This window comes from Heterocephalus glaber, unplaced genomic scaffold (assembly GCF_053883595.1).
Source record: "Heterocephalus glaber isolate CG9 unplaced genomic scaffold, H.glaber_assembly_v1.0 deba00000071, whole genome shotgun sequence".
Lineage (NCBI taxonomy): Eukaryota > Metazoa > Chordata > Mammalia > Rodentia > Bathyergidae > Heterocephalus > Heterocephalus glaber.
In genome coordinates, this window is record NW_028258137.1 from 34,765,524 (window position 1) to 34,786,501 (window position 20,978).

Sequence of the window (20,978 nt, forward strand, 5' to 3'; positions counted from 1 at the left end):
TGCTATTTTAAGTATTTTGTTAATGAGCCTTTGTTTATGCTCCTTACTGTGCCTCTAATTCAAGCAGTCCCTGAGGACCCATAGGAGAGGCTATGGGGTATGGCCTGTGTGTACACACTGGCCCCTATCCCCTGCACCCTGCAGATCACTACCCTGCTGCCGAGACAGTGGCCCAATCTCTCTTCCACTTGGACCCCAAATTTTGTCATCTGCAAAATAAGCTCAAGTGAGAACACCTCCCTTTTGACAGCCTCACCTTTTGTGACAACAGAGCTTAAAGTCAAAGGATCCAAATTCTATTCTGCTTCTGCCACTTCCTAGTATGTAACTTTGAACAAGTCACTCAACCTTTCTGTGTCTTTCTCCTGTCTAAGGTAAGCGGGCAAATGGGTGCTTATTCATGGGGTTACTGCCATTGGTTCCTTGCTTCAGGCTCTCTGGACTCATGAGACACCCCTCTGCCTGCACTTTTCATTGTCTCCCTTCCCTCTCTCTCACCCCTACTCTCAGAGACCGCTGGCAGGAAGTAAACTGAAAGTCTGAACTACTGTGAACCAAGAGATGGCAAGGGCAAGACCAGGAAGGGAGGTGCCCAGGAGACAATGAGCCCTGGACAGTGGAGGAAGGGCAGCAAAGATGGCTGGGACCACACGAACTCTTTGGGCTGTAACGGAATCCCATTCAAACTGGCTCAACCGAAAGGAGTCAACTGGCTCTTTTCACTCAGAGCCTAATACCATCTTCAGACATGGCTGAAGCCAGAAGTCGAAACAGTGTCCATAAGAACCTGCCTCCTTTTCCTTTCTAAGCTCTGCTCTTCTCCTTATTAGCATCAACCCCAGGCACTCTTGTTCAAAGTGATAGGAAGGATGGTCTTTGTGGTTCTGATTTCAGAAGCTCCTCCATCTCCTGGCCTGCCTAGCATCTCCCCAAAAGGAACTTTGATTGGTCCTCTTTAATCATGTGTGTAGTTCTGGACCAATCACTGCTTTCAGGCAGGTAAGGCATTCTGATTAGACAACTGGAGTCACTTGGCCTACCTTGTGCAGAGAACCTGATCTTTTGATTGTCAGACGCCCCACACACACACACACTACCCTGGGAAATCACATGGAGGATGGAATAAATAGTCCTTCAAAAAGGGAGAGGAGGAAACAAGGGACAAATACATGACAGCCACTTCCTGTGCCAAGGTTCTTATCCTGGAGTGGGGTTTAGGGGAGGAGGGCATGATCTGTGCAGGTGGGAGAGACAGCAGGATAAGCATCAGAGACCTGCAGCAAGACAGGGGATTGGGTTGAGTCTGAAGGTGGAGAACATGGGTGATGGGGAGCTGGGGTCCCAAGAGCACTTCACAGTTTGGAGACCAACCAGATCCTGGGTCCCTGAGTTCCAAGACCATACGTTCCTGAGAAAGGCAAGTGGGACTCTGTAGGCCAGCTCAGCAGTCAGGCTCCTGGTCTCAGGTCCCCAACACCTGCTGGGCATCTTGATGAGGAACATGAGGAAGAGATTCCCAGCAGCCATTCCCTAATGCTGCAATGCGACTCCTCCCCCATCACCTCCCACTGCCCAGGCTGCAGCTCTTCCTGTCTTGGACCTTGGGTGGAAGGGGATCCCAATTGCCTGGTTTAATGGGTGCTCACGAGCTGTAGGCACTTTACTGCATAATTTCATCTCTTCCTTAGTTCAATTCTGACATCCCCATTGTGCAGAAAAGGAAATCAAGGCTCAGAGAGGGTAAATAACCTGCCTACAATCATATAGGATCAACCCTCAAAGCCTATTCTCTATTTTCTGCTTTATTTTTAATTATGTTTATATTTACTTAATCCAATACTTACATAGCTTTTACTGAGCCAGAAATTCTCCAGAGCACTGGAGCACGTACCATCCCATTCAATCTTCATTAAATCCTATCTTGCTGATAAGGACATTGAGGTACAGAGAAATTAAGCAACTTGTACAAGGCCATACAGCTAGTAAGTGGCAGGGCTATGGCCCCTGGCACGTCCTGCAGAGCCTGAACCTATGCCACCTATGCCTGATGGAGTCCCTGGGGGACCAGCAGGTGCCCCTCTGAGCTCAGCTCTAATGGCCAGCCAGCACAGTGAGCTTTTGCTGCATAGCTTCCACCTGGCAGCAGGAGGCGCTGCAGGGAATTTAGTGCCCAGCCTGCCTCAAAGGCCCTGAGAGACCTGGAACCCACATTCTCATTGCCTCAGTGTCTTTGCCTTTAAAGGGGCTCAGATTTGGGCAAAGGCACTTTGAGGCATGAGGAGAAAGGGTACAGGAGCTACAGAGGAAAACAGACACACAGCAGAGAGAGAGAGAGAGAGAGAGCTGTGTAGAGCGTGGTCAGCACAGACAGCTGGGCTACCAGCACACACAGTAAGGTGCATATCTCCTGCTGAGAAGAGCTTGAGACCACAGGACTGGGCTTCAGCAGCCCTCTGCAGGTCCCTCTGACCTTTCCCGGGCTGTGTGGGAGCTCAGGGTTCCCCAGCCTTTCCTTCCTCCAGGACAGAGGGAAAGGGGCAGAGTGGAAGAAACTGTTTGGAGATAAGGATGCTGCTGTCTCTTCCCCTAAGAGTACCTCAGCAGAACCAAAGCCCTTGCCACCAGCCCCGCGCCCACACTTGCCATGGCTCCCAGGTCCCCCAAAGAACACCTACATGTCCCAGATGACCTTGCAGCCTCCCCTCTTCTCCAGCTTGTGCCAAGGTACCTAACCCTGGCCTGCTCCCCTTGGGGTATCTAGTATGGCCTTTGATTCAGCTCTACCCTACACACAGAGCACCCTGCTTCCCACTACTGCCCCAGACCCCAAAGCCTCCAAAGCCATCTGCAGGCAGAGGGCTTCCAGGCTTTTCACTCACCAGGCCCCTCAGGCCCCTCCATCCTCTGACCTCCCCTAGCCACACTCCCATCCGTTCTCCTTCAGAGCTCTGCTCCCCAACCCTGGTTGTGAACTGAGCCCTCTCCAGTGCCCTCCTGTGGCTCAGTTTCTTCATGCGCATGTGTGAATGATTCTGTAGTGTCCAGGGTCAGGAGCACTAACATCAAATGAAGCATGCAGGGGATGATGGCACACACCTGTGATCCCAGCACTCTGGGAGGCTGAGTTGGAAGAATTGCAGGTGCAAGCCCAGCCAGAGCAACTTAGCAAGACCTTATCTCAAAATAAAAAATAAAAATGAGATGAGGTTCAGTGCAAAGCCCTGGGGAGCCAAGTAAAATGTCTAGAAGAGAGCCTAGAACATTGTAAGACCTCTAACAACATTGCTGTTGTGTTACCACCACCACTGTCTAGAAGCATGTGATAGATTGTATTTTCAAAATTATTTTCAGTATTGTGCTCTTAAAGAAGCTTAGCACTTACCATCCAAAGCTGAGAGAATTGGAGTCTGTTCCTCACTTCTGCACCAGAACCTCACTGAGAGTAGAGATGGTCTGTGACTTCTGAGGCAGGGCATGAGGAAGGCACAGCCTTTGGTCACCCACTTCCTTCCCCTGTCGTCACCTTCAGAGCCCTGGCCCCATGGACAGACCACAGGAGTGTGCTCCAGGTGCCTGCCCAGCTAAGATTCAACAACAGCCAACACCAACCACCAAGCACATGTACACATGGGCTCCCAACAATTCCAGAACCCAGCAGAATAATGCCCCCACCCTGAGACCTCCATGCCCTAATGCCTGGACCCTGTGCTCTGCTTCATGGCAGAGCGAGGACTTGCAGATGTGCCTAAAGGATGCTCTCACTGTGAGATGGAAGAGCAGCCTGGATGACAGCAGAAGAGCTCTTAGAAGCAAGGATCTGTCCCCAACTGCTACAGAGACCTGGCAGGGATGACAGCGGTAGAGAAATTTGGCCAGAAGAGGCAAGAGAGTCTGTAAAGAGGAAGGGATGGACCCACTGTGGCTGGCTTTGAAAATGGAGCATCAGAGCTGCAAGCCAAGGAGAGCAGTGGCCTCCAAGAGTTGAGAACTGCCAGTGAGGAAACAAGACCTCAGTCCCACAGTCTCAAGGGACTGGATTCTGCCAACAACCTGAAGGAGGGAGAAAGATTCCCCACAAGTTCAGCTTTGTAGGACTCTAAGCAGAGATGCAGTCAAACTACTGGACTTGCGACCTGGGAGAGCTGTACGAGGATGGGTCTGTGTGGTTTCAAACCTCTGGGTTCATGGTAATTTGTTTGGGCAGCAGTGGAAACTGCAGCAGCCTCCAGGTTTCCCTTCAGAGGCTCCAGACATCTTGGAGCAGAGAGAAGCTCCCTGCTCTGCCCTCTCTCTGTCCTTGATCCACTGAGGCTGGGAGCAAATAGTGGTTTTCAGCCCTTTCCTTGCACATCATGCAACTCTAGTAACTGGGTCAGGGACTTCCTCACTTTCCCCATGGGGGACCCTGTGTCCTCTGACTCACCAAGCCGCAGTTTACTCACCCAGAAAGTAAGAGTCCCGATGATAAATGAGGCAACCTGTCATGGCCGTCATAAGAAGGCCCTATGTTATTTTTTTCCAGTACCAAGAATTGAACCCAGGACCTTTTAATTTTTTATTTGGAAACAGTCTCAATAAGTTCTTAAGTTGCCCAAGCTGAGCTCCAACTTTCAATCCTCGTGCCTTGGCAGCTGTAATTTTTAAAAGAAAAAAAATTGATGACCAATTTATGTTATATACCACTTTTGTGAAATTAAATCCCTATGTTTTCACAATATGCAAGATATAAAAACAACATCTGCGTCCATCCGTGGACAAATGGGTAAAGAAAATGTGATTCACACACACGCAATGGGATACTATGCAGCCTCAAAACAGGAAGGGATTCTGCCATTTGCCAGGGTGTGGATAGACCTACAGGGCAGTGTGCTGAGTAAAATAAGCCAAACACAGAAAAGTAATTCCTCCATGACCTCCCTCAAATGGAATCTCAAATAAAAGTCGATTATATAGATAGAAATTAAAACTGGAGTTAACAGGCTAGGGTGGAGGAGGAAGCAATGAGGAAGTGCAGGTCAAAGGAACCAAATAGCAGAGATGTAGGATAATAAAGTTTAGAGTGCTTAGGTGTAACCTGAGGACTTTCCTTAATCATCTGTTGCACTCAGGAGTTTTGCTAAATAGATAGATTATAGCTGCTCTTGCCATTAGAGGAGAAAAAAATGAGTAATTCTGAATGATGACTACGTTGCTATTTTCCACCATCACAACCATTTTACTGCACACATGTATCCTGTAACATCATCTTGTATACCTTAAATACAGTCAGTAAAAATTTTTTTAAAATTATGTTGTGATAATGAGATGGCATCTCACATCTATTAACATAGCTATTATCAAATAAAAAATATTAGCAATAAAACAGAAAATAACAACTGTTGGAGAAATCATACCCCCATGCATTGCTGAGAAATAGTTTATTCCCTCCTATGAAAAATGGTATGTAGGTTCCAAAAATATTACACAGAATTACCATGTGATTTATCAGTTCCACTTTAGAGTACATACCCAAAAGAAAGCAGGGACTCAAAGAGCTATTCATGCACCCAAACTCATAGCAGCATTATTTTCAATAGCAAAAAGGTGGAAACAACCCAAATGTCCATCGATGGATGAATGGATTTTTTTAAGACGCAGCATACCCATACAATTCAATGTTATTCAGACTTTAAAAGCAATGAAATTCTGACACATGCAACAATATGTATGAACTTTGAAGACATTATGCTGAGTTTAAAAAGCCACATACAAAGTAACAAATATCATTGATTCCACTTATAGGAGATAAAAAGATGGGTCCAATTCATAGAGACAGGAAGTCAAACGGTAGCTGCTAGGGCCTGGGGGGAGAAGGAAAAAAGAGAAGTTATTAAAGCTTATTTAATAGGTAGAGAGTTTCACTTGAGCAAGGTGAAAAAGTTCTGGAGACAGATGATGGTGATGGACAAAATGATAGATTTTATACATAGTCTACCACAATTTTAAGGCCCTATTTATACATGTACATTCTACATGTATTGCAGAAATCTTACAAGGATTCATTCAGCATGGCTTTCCATCAAGGGTGCAGGGTGGAATGGGAGGTAGGAATTCACTTTTGACTTTCTATACCTATGTGTCCTTTAGCCATAGTACAAGGAACAAGCATTAAATCTGCAATAATAACATAAGCAAAGGTGTATTTTTAAATGGTGACAGCAACACCCACCTCAGAGAGACGGTGTGAGATTAACAGTCTCACTGTAAGAAAATCAGCCATCCAGGCCTGAAAGGGAGTTCTCACTTGGGGAATATAAAAGTCCTGTCCCTCCTCTATCCTTGTCCTAAGCATCTCCCCACTGCCTCCTGAAGAGCCTGAGGGGTGAAGATAAAGATGGCCATCTCACTGTCCACAGCAGCAGAGACTGGAAGGGTCTGCCCAGGGGCCCACCCATGAGCCCATCTGACTGCCACCCAGCAGCCCCTCAGCTTCTCTACTGCAGGTGAGCCAGAGTGTTCAGTCTTGAGCACTGGAAGGAAAATGTAATCCTTCCCAGACAGGTGCGTTATTAGGGGCCACAGTGGCTGCTTTCTGGGCCTTTCTCAAAGACCCGGCAAAGCCCTGGAAAGACCATCTCATCCATCCTTCTGTTCTCTTGCCCTGCCTTGAGGCCCACATCCTCAAGAAAACCAAACTCCTCTCACCCTTCCCCCTTGGATGGGCCAGAGCACTTCTCATTCCCGGAAGTCCTTCACAACATCCACTCCAGAGCTGCTGCCAGTAGAAAGGCTTGGCCTCTATGAATCAGGAGCCCCTGCCCAGCATAATAGAAGCTGTTCTTCCCCTCAGAGTTACAGCCTGTCCCCTGGGACATCATCAAAGGGCCACAGCAAATACCTCCGGTCCAGCAGTGTATTATTAGTCAGAGACAAAACTAATAGTGTGTGTGTGTGTGTGTGTGTGGGTGTGGGTGTGGGTGTGGGTGTATACAGCCTTGCACCATATAACAATGTTTCAGCCAATGTCAAACCACATATAGAACCATGGTCCCATAAGATTATATCAATACATTTCTCAGAAAGTGGCTCGTTAAGCCACATATTACTGTACATGTAGCAAGAAACTAATTTATTATAAGGAATTGACTCACACAATTATGGAGACCACCAAGTCCTAATCTGCAGTGGGGAGCAGCAGGCTAGGGCCCTACTAATGCAGATGAACTCCTTGTTCAGCCTGGTGGAGAATCCCCCTTCCCTGGGGAGGGTTAGGGTTAAGTTAGGGTTAGGGTTGTGTCTTTTTGTTCTATTCAGGCCTCAGGCCTTCAACTGACTGGACGAGGCCCACACACATTAGGGAGGGCAAACTGCTAATGTAAATATGTGAATATGAATATGTAAATGTAAATAATGTTTGGTCAAACATCTGAGTACCATGTAGCCCTGTCCAGTTGACACATCACAAGCCCGTGGGTACAGATTACCAATGACCCAAGACAATGACATTGCCACCTAGTAATATATCCAGGCCTCTGCCTCAAATGGGGTGCTCCAACCAGAAGCTCTGCCTCTGGGCCCCGTCCCGTATCAGGTAGTAGTGAGCACCATTGTGGGGTTAGCTGTGCCTCCTACCAGCATAGCTCCCAGCCTCAGCAGCCCTTTCTGAGCACCCTTCGGGTGTCTGTCCTCAACAGCAGGACTGCTTCTTGTCAAAGTCTGGTGCCTAGGGTGTGGAGACACCAACCTTCCTCTGAAGCTAAATGCCCAGTGGCTATGCACACAGGCTCTGGAGCAGGAGGGAGTGAGAATTCAGAAGCCAGCTCTGCCACACATCTGCTTTGCAATCTTGGGAAAGTTACTTAACCTCTCTGTGAGTTGGGGGTTTTTTGTCTGTTAATTGGAAATAATGGCATCCATATCGCAGAGTATTCTGAGGAATCAGTGAAATAATACATGTGTTGCTAATATCCATGGAACCTAATACATATTAAGGCCTGAGTAAGAAAAGCCCTGAGTGAATTATTATTGTTATGTTTGAATTGACCCTAACACACCAACATATATTAACAACTACAAACATAACATCACAACATGCCTAGCAGTATACAGTGGTATACTGTGCCTCTGTTCATGAACTCAATTCATACCACGATTCTGGAAAAGTTGTCCACATTGGTGTTCATGCGGGAAACATGGCCCCAGTTGTGTTCATCACCTGATGCAGAGTTTGCAAACCAAAAAAAAATTTCGCCAAACACTTCTGTTTGCTAACCAAATTGTTCACAAACAATAGCATGCATGAACAGAAGTACCACTGTACTATTCCACTGGTCTTTTTAATCACTCCAAGAATAAATAAGCCAGACATAGTGGTGCACACCTGTAATCTCTGTACCCTGAAAGGCTGAGACAGGAGAATCACAAGTCTGAGCCTACCTTGGCAACTTAGTGACTTAAGCAGACATCTCTCAAAATTAAAAAAAATATATATAAAAGGGTTGGGGGTATAACTCAGTCTGAAGATCCTGGGCTCAATTCCTAGTAACAAAAAAAACTAATATAGTTGATTTTCTTAGGCCTAAAAGTTTCAAATTATAAAGCAAAAGCAATTTCTATAATTTAGAAATTTTAGGTGATATAAAAATGAAAGTCTTTACAAAGCATTAGATGAAGTCTACTTAGACAAATGATAGACTTAAGAGAACACCTGCAACATAAAGAATCGAAGATTAATATCTATAATGCACTAATGAGCTGTTATAGATTGAGGAGTTTTGAATAAAGATATGAGTAAGCAAATCATAGAAGAACAAATTCAAAAGGTCAATAACCATATGAAAAGATGTTCAGATTTGGAGTTATGCAGATTGAAATAATGATGACATTACTTTTCATCCATAACACTGGCAAAAATGGGAAGTAGCAAAAATGGAAAATGAGTAGCATCTGCTGGGAAGTTGTGGGGAAGTGAGCACTTCTGCCCCAAGTAGATGAGGAGGGAAGTATTTCAGACTTCCTTTGTTTGAATTGACACTCTAGAAATGAACTAGAAATGTTATCTTAGGAGATATATCTTATGAAACTAAAACCACCAGTACCTAAGAATATACAAGTGCTTGTCACACAATTGTTCACTGTGACAAGTCACCAGATTTAATAAACAGATGCCCTTCCAAAGGCAAATGAATGAATGGATAATCTCCATGATACACAGTCATTACAAAGACACCCACCCAGGGCCCCCAAGCATGTCCACTGCAGCCTTCACTTTCCGGAATCTTGACAGTCTGCAAACAGACTGAAAGGGGAAGTGGTTGAACCCCTAGTCTGAAATCTCTGCAGCACTTCACAAGAGAAAGGTGGGTCTGCACATTCTGACATGGAAAGGAGGTCCCTAAACTAGTGAGTGAAGAAAAGAAAGAGTAATGCATTTAGCATCATTTCTGTGTTGGAAGAAAAACCTCAATTCACAGATCCTGCATATGCAGCTGTCAGTGTACAGGAAAGACCTAGAGCCCAGAGGGGCCTTTGGGAGGAAGTGGGCTGGAGAGGAGGGATACAGACGTAACTTCCCTTGGGTGTCTCCCCACTATTGCTGGATTGCATGAACTTTTACACTGCAAATGTATTCGTGTCTTCCCTAATTTTTTTTATAAGCCAAAATATAAGTAAGACAAGGAAATGGGCAGTGGAGTGTGACTGCTGCTTGCTCTGTGTCTCCCACAGCACTTTGTGCCATGTAACACATTCTAGGCGGCATTTGTTGTGGCTTTCATTACTGTTCGCGCCCCAGGAGAACACCAGCTCCCCAGGGCCAGAATTCTTGCTCAGCACAGAGGTACATATTAGCTGCCCAAGGATATCTGTTGAGCAAATGAATGGAAGACCTCTCTCCCCAGCTCCAAGTGAGACATGAAGCCAAGACGCACACAGACACACTTGCATGCACGCACACACACACATACACACACACACACACACACACACACCGTGCATCTCTCCTGTGAGCTGAACAAGGCCCTACTGAAAATCCCTTTCCCTCACCCACAAATTCCACTTGACACAGCCCAAGGCAGAAGCCTCTTTCTGGAAGCCTTCTCCTATCACAATGATTCACACAACCATCAGTCAGGGGGCATCTGCTCTGGGCCAGGGCCTGAGCTGGGCACTAGAGATACAGCAGGAGGAATACAGTCCTAAGCTCAGAGCACTCACAATTGTGGAAGGGGTGCAGGTAAGATCCTCGCCCTTTTCTACCCCCTGCAATGCACACTGCACCCTGAAATTCAGACTTACACCACACACCACCTTTTGCTGGCACAGCAGCCAGGAGCACCAAAATGGCCTGTTTGTCTCCTGCTGGGGACACAGGCCTCATGAGGAAGGAGCAGAATCAGTACACATGTTCTGGATGTCCCATATTCATTTATCCAGACAGGATCATGCTCATGGAAGAAGAGAAGCTTGTTTCTCCACGACGAAGTGTCCCAAGGGGAAAAAAATTAACTGCTAATGCTGGTTGGGAGAACAAGGAGGATAGCAAGCAGTTTCAGAAAGCACAGAAGGGGGTACACTTAGTGACAAGTCCCCCACTGCTCCAAAGGGAAACAAGAAAGAAGCTCGCTAAAGGAGAAAGACAGGTTGCAGCACCATTTGAAAGGGGCAGGACTTATTTTAATAACATTATTAAATCATTTAGTGATGGGAACTCCCTTACATGGTATTTTCCTCATATGTTGAGGGGGTGGAAGAAGGGCAATATAATGTGCTGGAATACTGTATGAAAATTTGGGGACCTGAGAGGCTCTTGAGATCCCTACTTCCTGAAGATGCTTGGGATAAGAGGGGTCATCCTGAGACCAAAGATGCCCATGGATAGCTGAAACACCAAAGAATTAGAAAATGTATAAATGTTCAAAAACTTAAAGCCACTCTATGGAATAAATGCAGCCTCTAAAATAAAGGTCTCATGTATTTGATGGAAATGTGTCCTCCTGATAGTATTTCAAGTGCAGGACAAAAAACAAAGTACAAAATGCTGTCTGGCTGAAAGCACCACAGCAAAACCATCCATTCACAGAGACAGACAAGAGAAAGCATGGATAAGTCTGTGATTTTAGAAGTATTGTAAATGGCTTTTTTGTCTTTTATTTTTATGGTTGGTGCTACAATATTGTTTGTGCAATTGCAAATGCTGAGGTCAAAGCCAAACCCTTTAAGGATACTTATAACTCATATTTCTCCAGGGGCGCTTAGACAATCACTTACTGAGCACTGAGCATAACATTTATGACTTGCTCTGAGCTGGGACTTTCAGACCACAGTGACAAAAGGATATGGAGACTGCAACTGAGAAAGTCATGGTCAAGGATGGGAAGTATGAAGTGGAGCCTGAACAGATCACCACAACCGTAAAAAGTCTCTGCAGGAGGGTCAGAGGCATAGATCAGTGGCAGAGCACATACTTAGCATGCACAAAGCTTTGGGTTCCATCCTTAGCACTGCAAAAAAAAGGCTCTGAGTGAAATGGGCACAAGAAATTATAATAAAAATACTAAGAATGATGGTAGGGATGATGCCTGGCATTCATGTACCATTTATTAGGCAGCACAAAACAGGTTCTGCTGCAGTAACACCCAAACCCACAGTCTCAGCAGCCTAAAACAGCCAAGGTTTATTTCTTGCACATGCTGCTATTTGTCAAAGGACAGCATGGGAGGTTGACAAGGAGGAAAGAAAGGAAAGAGGTGGCTCTGCTTATTAGAGTTATGTAAAGACTCGAGCAAGTGAAACAGCCAATAATCTCAAAAGTTGCTGGTCAGTATGCTAAAAAGAAAGTAGCGTCTCCTCCTCTGTTCAGAGGGAGTCTTAGTCTTACAACTAAATAATCTGTTCTAGGAATTGACAGTCATAGGTTTGACAAATAATTTTTTTCCAGGTTCAACAGTTCTATGCCCCACCTTCAAGAGGTGGGAGGAAGAAGACAGACAGGAAATGCTTCTCCAAGGCAGGGAGCCAGAAATATTTAGAAAGCTGCATTAATACAAACAACCAGAAATACCTGCTATTTCAGGTACTGTGCAAATTAGCTTATTTAATTCAGATATCAATCCTAAGGGTAGTTAGGGATTATTGTCCCTACCACACAGTTGAGGAAAGAGAGGTCCAGTGTACCCAATGTTACCTGACATGTCCAAGGCCACAGAGTGAGCCCAGGACTCTGGAGCCAGGACCTGGCCTCATAGCTGCATCACTCTATGTAGAGGATGCAGAAGTAAAAGGCCCCTTGGCCTTGGGACAGGATGGTGCTCTGGTAAGGTGATGTCCACACTGATCACAAAGCCAGGATACACACTCACAATCTTGAAGGATGCTCTCACATGATATCACACATCTAATTTGCATGATCAGAATGTAATCCAGGGTGACTATCAGACAAATCCAAATGGAAACACATCTCGCAGTGCAGCTGCCCAGAATAACCCAGAAACTTGAGTGTTCCCACGGACAAAAGTAGGGGCGGAAGCACTGCTCCAGATTAAAACAGACCAAAGGAGGTGTGGCTTGTAGAAGCAACCCTGATTCTCAGCTGGGTATAGTATTGGGGGAAATGTTTTAGAGGCTCTTACACAGACAGCTGGCCAAATCTGTATATGGACACTGAATTGGATAACAGTATCATGCTTGTGCCAACTTTCCTACTTGGAAGGTGGCCATGCTCACCACTATACCACCAATGCAACTTCCCTAAATTGGATCGTCATGCTCTGATAGGTAAGCAAATGCACCTGCTCTCAGACATTTCCTGAAGTCTGTTCTGATACCTATCCTTCCTCTCAGTCATCATAACAATCACATACGAGAGAGAGCAAATATAGCTAAACACTGACAGTGAATCCACAGACATTCATTGTTCTATTTATTCCATTTCATATGAACTTAAAATTTCCTCCCACTCAAAATAATTTTAAACAAAACGTGTCATCTGCCTTCTGTCCAGCCCAGGTTGTGCAGAGGGTTGGGGGGGTGGGGTCACCATCAAGATGGGGACATGGAAGTCCTCACCTACCAGCCTCCCCTTTGAGGATTGGCTCATCCTGCTCAAATCAGCCTGAAAGTGTGCTCAGCAGATGCCCATCTTGGACCTTGTCACTTCTCAGCCACTCCTTCCTCCGTGAAATGGCCCCAGTATAGTCACCCTCCTCTCGGCCTTCTCCTCCTCACTTTCCACCAGTTTCTTCATACTTAAGCCTTTTTTCCATCTCTTTGAGTCTCAGAAAGATGGAAATCTCTACTTCAACACCCTCCCATGGGTGAACTACATTGCAGCCTCTTGAGTAGGAAGCAGCCCCTCCTTCCCTCTCCTGAGGACTCCAGGCAAGTAGGACAGGGCCAAAAGCACATGTACTCTTTGTTTATTTCCTCTGGGTCTGATTGATTGGACAACCAGGCCTGGCCATAAGATCAGGTCCCTCTATTCCTCTGGCCCCTTTATGAGTCTGAGATGGCTCAGGACGGACATGGCCATTTGCTCATGTGTAAACAATCAGGGTTGAGACATGTGCCATTTACCTATTGCCACAATAATGTTTTATAGGAAGCTATCCTGGATTCCATGGTTCATCTAACAAATATTTATTGTTGTTTGCAAGACTACAGACCAAAGAGGCAGTTCTACTCCTAAGTCAGGCACAGGAGCCTCCATGAGATATCTGTGGTCAGCCACACCGTGGCTGATGGCTTTGCTGATCTCACCTGGGCTCCCACATGGGGCCTTGGCCAGAACAACTTGCTGATTCTTCTCTGCTCCACTTGGCTGCTCATCCTCCAGCTTTCTAGCTCAGGCTTGCTCTCATGATGGAGTGAAAACTCCAGAAGGAGAGAGTTCAAAACAGATCCAAGTCATTTATACCATATTCCACCGGCCAAAACAACTCACAAGTTCAAGAGGTGGGAAAATGACTAGATACCACTTCTTGATGGGAAAGGCTACAAAATCACACCAGAGAGACAGGGAAGGGTAGAGAACTGGAGCCAGTTTTGCAATAAATGTATCAAAAAAAAATGGATGCCCAGGCACCTGTCTGTACGTGCGGGTCTGAAACCATGAGGTTGTGGGAGCCATACATATGAGGAATAAAAAAACTCTGCTTTTACCACGGAGCAGGTTTCTTACATCCAGGAATTATTAATGGTGGACTCTCTGTCCCCCAAACACCTCTAGGAGGCACCACCATTGCTGGTGACAGCACTAATTAGAAACACCTTGCAAAGTCACTGTCCAGGCCAATGCTTAGCATAATTCTAGAACAAATTACTCTCCACTAACCCAGATGGCAGGGCTGGCTATGTAATTTGTGGGCTCAGTGCAAAATGAAAATGCAGAGTCTCTTATCCCAAAATTGTTAAAAATTTAAAGACAATTGTCAAGAGAATGAGGACAAGCCACTGACTAGAGACAATATGTGCCAAAGGGTCTCTGAGAAAGCATCAGTATTCAAAATTATAAAGAATTCTTAAAACTCAACTATAAGACAATGAACCATCTCATTTTAAAAAGAGCCAGAGGCTCACTGGTACAACATTTACCTAGCAGGCATGAAGCTCTGGATTCAATCCTCAACGCTGCAAAAAATTAATCGATTAATTAAAATGGACCATAGAGTTTAATATAGACACTTCATCAAAGAAGATATACAGATGACAAAGGAGAATATGAAAAGATGTATTCATATGTCTCCAGGGAAATATTCATTAAAACGGCAATGAGATACCACTGAATACCGATTAGAAGGGCCAAAATCCACAACCTGACACCACCAAATCCTAGCAAGGATGTGGAGCACAAGACACTCTCATTCACCTCTGATGGGAATGCAAAGTCACTTTGGGATTCAACTTAGCAGATTCCTACAAAATTAAACATACTCAACACCAAGATCCAACAATTGACTCCTTGGTAATTACCCATGGAGTTGAAAACTTTGTGTTTATAAAAACCTGCATGTGGATGTTTCAGGAAGCTTCATTCATAACTGCCAAAACTTGGAAGCCACCACGATGTCTTCACAGTAAGTGAGTAGGTAAATAAACTGTGGTATGTCCAGCCAATGGGGTATTACTCGGCACTAAAAAGAAATGATTTACCACCCCACAAAATGCCTGGAAGAATCTTAAACACATGCTACTAAGTGCTGGAAGCCAATCTGAAAAGGCCACATACTGTATGATACAACGTGATAGAAAAGACAAAACTATGGAGAGAGTAAAAAGCTCCATGGCTGCCACAGTTGGGTAGGAGGGAGGGATGAATGGGCAGAGCACAGAGGACGTGTAGGGCAGTGAAATCATTGTCTAATATGACAGCCACGAACACGTTATTATAAATTCGCCCAGACTCACAGAATGTACAATGCCCAGAATGAACCCAATATAAACTAGGGACCGGGGTGCTAAGGGTGTGTCAGTGTGGGCTCATCAACTGTAACAGAGGCACAGTCCGATGGTGGGTGTTGATACTGGGGGAGTGGGCCTGAGGGTGCACACAAAATAGCAGAACCTTCTGCTCAATTTTGCTGGGTAATTTTGCTGTGAACTGCTCTAAAAATATGATCTACAGATTTTTAAGACCGCTACAGCAGAGCATTCACTGAGCACACAGAGTCCTGCTAAGCGGGGACCTCACACAAGCCACACACTCGTGAAGCCAGCCCTGCCTGCCAGGCCCCCTTACTGGCAGTCCCTGGCTATCCTACATGGGCAGTGGGAGCCACCACAAGACCCCTGCTGATCCCATCTTCATTCATTCATTAACCGTTCATTCATGCATTCATTCAGTGCAGGCTTACTGTGTACTACCCTCCAGGGACGGCTCCAAGTGGGGGACACAGCAGTGAACCAAGTCCCTGCCTCATGAAGCTTATCTTCCAGAGAGGGGGACAAACCATAAACAAGATAATAATGTATCACATGTTAGACAGGGAACAGGGTTATGAAGAAGAAACAGAGAAGGAAGAGTTATATGAGATGTGGGGCAGGTGCAGGGGGTTAGTAAGGGGTAGAAAAATAACCAGTGTGGGCAAGGAAAGTGTCACTGAGAAGTGAGGTCCTGGGCCATGCTGGGTGAAGTGGGGCCAGGGATTCCAGGGGGAGAGCAGTGAGTGCAAAGGCCCTGGGGCAGAAGCATGACTGGAGTATCCACGGGACAGTGAGGAGGCTGGTGTGGCTGCAGGGCAGGGAAAGGGAGGAGCTGGGGCAGACCACACAAGGCCTTGTTGGCCATGGCAAGGAGCTTGGTTTTTACTCCAAAGAGCAAGAGGGAGACCAGGAAGAATTCTGATGGAACAATGACCTACCCTATCTTAGATTTCAAATGGTTCAGCCTGGCTGTCCAGAGGAGGACGGGTGGGAGTTGAGGGAGGCCCTTTGAGAGGTGCAGTCTTCCCTCAACCTGTTCGCCTCTCCAGCACAGGCCCCCCTGCCCAGGAGCAGCATCCAGGACTCCTCGACAGTGGCTCTCACAGACAGCTCTCTGGCTGCAGGAATTGCCAGGAATTAACCTGGAAGCTGCCCTCCGCCAAGGACAGAAGGAGCTGAAGACCAGTACCCAGCTTCCTCACCATGGGTGGGTGGGACAAACAGGATGTGGGGTCGCCAGACTCAAGGCACCTGCCTTTCCCACTGCCCCCCAAAGTGGGTGCCAGGCTCAGGAGGGGTTCCGCCTCCAGGCTCCTGGAGATGGGGCTGTGCCCTGACCGCCGCCCCCAGAGCCCAACCAGCAGCCCAAGTCCCGCCAGGCGGAGGGGCTGAGGCTCAGGGACTTAATGAGGTCCCTGGCAGAAGCACACCCCGCTGAAAATGACAAACGAACAGCATTACAGACCGTTCCCACAATTACTATCAGTTGGCTATAATATAAATATGCAAATTCCTTGGGCTTGAACTTTAACACCCTCTGTAGAGACCATTCATCTCTTTAAAGTATTAATTTAAGTTGTAAAAGGGCCCATACATCACCACGTGTCATTTTGAAAACAAATATTAATCAATTTTACCCTCGGAATTGCTCCGGAGGAGGCGGCCCCCAGGACTGCGGAACAAGGAGGCTGAGAGAGAGATTTACATATTCATCCGAGCTTAAGGAAGCCCGCGATAATGCAAGTACAACCTGCCCGCCTGGGCCTCCAGACCTTATCTGCACGGCCCGCCGGCACTTGTGCATTTGCAAGGGAGCCTCCACTGACCGCTATCTGCATGACCTTGAACGCGGGACAACAGGCAGAGGCTGTCTCCCAACTTCGCTTGGCCTGGACAGCACAAAGTATTGAGAAAATCTGGAGTTGCCCTCGCCAAATGGGAGAAACAGCTCTGGCTTTGGGGGTCCTGCGCCAGCCGGGCTGGGCTCTGAGCTGAGGAGTGTGCCAGCCTCAAGCACCTGTAAAAGAGTGGAAGGTTCTGCAAGCAAGGCTTCAGGCATCAGGGGCGGACAGCCCTGGACGTGAGGACTTCTGGGGACAGAAAAGAGCTTTGAAGTCCTGTAGCCCTGGGCTCCGAAACTGCCTCTATATGTACATGCTGTGTACGTTTGCACTAGCAGATTTAGCTTCTCTGTGCCTCAGTTCTACTTCCTGAGAAATAGACATAGATATTAAAGGTAACAATCTAATTGACTATTACCCTCTCCCCAACCCCACGCCCATGCTGGGGTTGAACCCTGGGATGCTCTACCACTGAGCTACATCCTCAAACCTTTTTATGTCTCATTTTGAGACAAGGTCTTGCTGAACTGCCGGGGCTGGCCTTGCACTCATGACATTCCTGCCTCAGCCTCCCAAGTAGCTGAGATTAATTATTCTCTGTGCTGAGCATTGTCCTCACCATCTCTCATTTCTCCTTGAAGCGGGTTTGAGAGACAGGATCTCCTGCCCCACCCTGCCTACGGCCTGGATCCTAGTGGCACAGACTCTACTTCCCTTGTCTGAAACTTTGCCACTTCTTTACAAAAGGGCAGGACATGCACAGAGCCCCTGGAATGAAATGCCCATCTGGGTGAAAAGTTAATGGCCCCCAATATACAAGGCCTGGCCCTCCCTTGGCCTTGCCCAGGGAGAAAAGAGCTTCCCATCTTGGAGAGCACACAGCTCGAGGACCCATCTCCTGAGTCTGCGCTTACGGGGACTCCAGATTGCCACCATCCCTGCCACTGGTGCACAAAAGTAGATCCATGCTTCTTCCCAGAGCTGCCCTGTAGTGCCCTGCACACATTTATCTGCATCCACAGCACAGTCTGTGTGCACACTGGACACTCATGTTTGACCCAGAAAACCCTGCTTCCCTTTACTGCCCACCTCACAATCAGGATGGGTCTTTTTTCCCTGGTGGGCAGTCTGCACACTGAAAGGTCCCTCCAAGAGTAGTTACCTGTGGACACCATCCACCCTCTCCCGTTGATACTGGGTATCAACGGGAGAGATGCACAGATTCTGCACAAGTGAGGAACAGGAGCAGCTCCCCATCTTACACCTCCATGGTAGGGCAAGAAAAACTCATCCATCACTCCTATGCTGAGACAGGGTCCGGGATCATTCAGGTGTAAAACCACAAAACCCCTACCCTGTGGGTCTACCCAAACCATAGCAAGTGTTTATATATATGTGTCAGCTCACATGTAAGCGTGCACGTTTGGATAAATTGAACCACATGTACTGTGTGCACTGCACGTGTGTTTGAGCCACATGTGTGTATACAGGTATATTGAGCATCATTGTGGGCACATGTGTGTCAGTCTACAAGTAAGTCTGTGCACATGTATGGTGTATTGCACATATGTCTGACCATGTGTGTGCACACTTGTATGTTGGGCCACATATAGGCTTTGCATGTGTACAAGTGTATGTTGAACCTTTTATCAGTACAAGCAGGACACTACATTGGTCTCTGAAAGTATACGAAAAACGTGACAACCAGAGATAACAACAGAAATAATTAGATACAGTCAGCGGCCAGAGAGAAAGGAATCTATCCCAAACACCCTATACTCAAATTTTTTATTCACCAAACATGCATCTCACAAATGTTTATTAAAGCCCTGATCAGTTCTGGGCAAAAGAGCAGTCAGGAGGCTGGAGGGCTGAGTAGGGGAAGAGGAACAGGCAATTCGAGTTTCCACACAGTTCAGCAAACCAGAGCCAGTGAAGGAAGGTAGTAGTGACAAATTCAGGAAACCCCAAGTCAAATCCTTTACTTCTGCCCTAGGACTTGGTAATTAGCATGGTTACTACCTGCTACTTAGGAAAACCCCACAGTTTTGAAGGCCAGGGTAATAGAGAAGTGGGAAATTCCAGAAAACAGATGCAATTTTAAGGACAGTATTTTTTTTTCTATGCAGTATCTTGAAATGCATTGGCCTTTGCTAGGAAATCCACCTTCAGACAAAAGCCTTATGTCCCACACAGGCCCAGAAGCCCTTGTCAGTAGATCTCTAAGTTCCCAGAAGCCAATTACCTGATCAGTAGAGCAGCAAAGATGTGAGCTTGGCAAATTACCTCCTGGGCTTCCATTTCCTCACCCAGAAAAGAAGCAGAATGTCCTGCCTGTCTTCCACCTTTGTTGTGAGAAGGAAACCATCGGGAAGAGTCTGTGGTGGTACTTCATAAGCACTCAAGAATGTTAGCTATCACTAGTCATTGTCGTCATAATTAATCAAAGCCACCAGACATTTTATTTTATCAACCAAGTTTTTATATTCGGTGCCAGCACTGAAAATTAAAGTTGATATAAAAATTCAGAATTCCAGTTTCTCTTTAAAAAAAAATCTAAACCACTGATTCTACCTGGCCAGCATTAGCCCAAGGCAACATGCAGCTGCAGGTGAATGGCTGCCGCCCCTGCAGAGAGGCAGGTGCCCTCCTGCTTGCCACACTCCCCATCCAGCCCTCTTGCGTCTCTCTACTGCTGCCCGGCCCAGTGTAAACCCGAGAGTCAATGGGAACCACACTTCCTGCTGGCTGCTTCCAATCAACACATGGAAAACTGAGGCCCAAAGAGGACCCCAAGAGCCAAGTGCCCCTACTCCTGACCCAGAACCCTTTATTCCCTCCCATACAGGACCAGAGGGAGCCTAAAATCTCAGCTTTCATTTTTTCAGGCTCTAAGAGACCCATCGCCTCCCTCACTCAGTATAATGGGATTTCCAAAGATGGATGAGGTCGTCAGTTTAGGTTGGGGCTGGGGCTGGGACAGGCATGTCTGGTGTTTTGCATTTTCACCTCTTCGCCATTCTCCTACATTTAACATATTACCGATATTAAGGCAAAGTAGATCTATCAGACAATTACCTAAGGGAACTCAGCTGCTACCATAAAGCCAATGAAGTTATGACAGCGGGGCCCGGGAGGAATCAGAGCTGAGTAAAATCTGTCTAGGCTGCTGACAAATGATGATAAAGTGATCGCTGGTGCCAGTGCGCGATGGAAATTGACAAGGTGAGCCTCCCCACCTAATGAACAGATCCAACCCTTGCTCCCAATGAAATGCACAGCAAGTGTAATCTCAATGAGCATCAAAATAAATTTGCTCTCACGTTTAGAAAGCGCACAGACACGTGGCCAGGAGCTGTGGTCTTCATAGAGGGACCCAGGATGCGACATGAGGGGAGCAGTGAAAGGGCTAGGGGCTTCCCCATATCAAGTATCCCGGATGCACCTGCCTAAAAATACCTCCATGGCCCACCCTGCCCACTCCCAGAACAGAAATGAGACTCGGGTGGCACTGACGTCACAGAGCCCTAAACCTCACAGAGAGCAATTGTCTCAATGACTCCTATTAAATGTGAGCAGCTCTGGATTCTTATAAAGTAATGTCAGTTATAGAACAATACCCGCCTGCCAGACAAGACACAGTAGAGAAACAAGGCGGGTGGCGTGGGGGTGGAGGGAGGAACACCCCCCACCAACTCTCGAAATACAATGCACCAGCTGCACATTAATAAATATGTAATG

At 46.6% G+C, this 20,978-nt stretch overlaps 1 long non-coding RNA gene across 1 annotated transcript; it reads left to right on the forward strand.

Moving 5' to 3' along the window:
- Positions 1 to 219: 219 nt before the first annotated feature.
- LOC110349919 (uncharacterized) lies at positions 220 to 786 on the forward strand. Its single transcript, XR_002396115.2, has 2 exons — positions 220 to 374; positions 511 to 786. It is a non-coding gene; the product is annotated as an uncharacterized LOC110349919 (long non-coding RNA).
- The last annotated feature ends 20,192 nt before the right edge of the window (positions 787 to 20,978 follow it).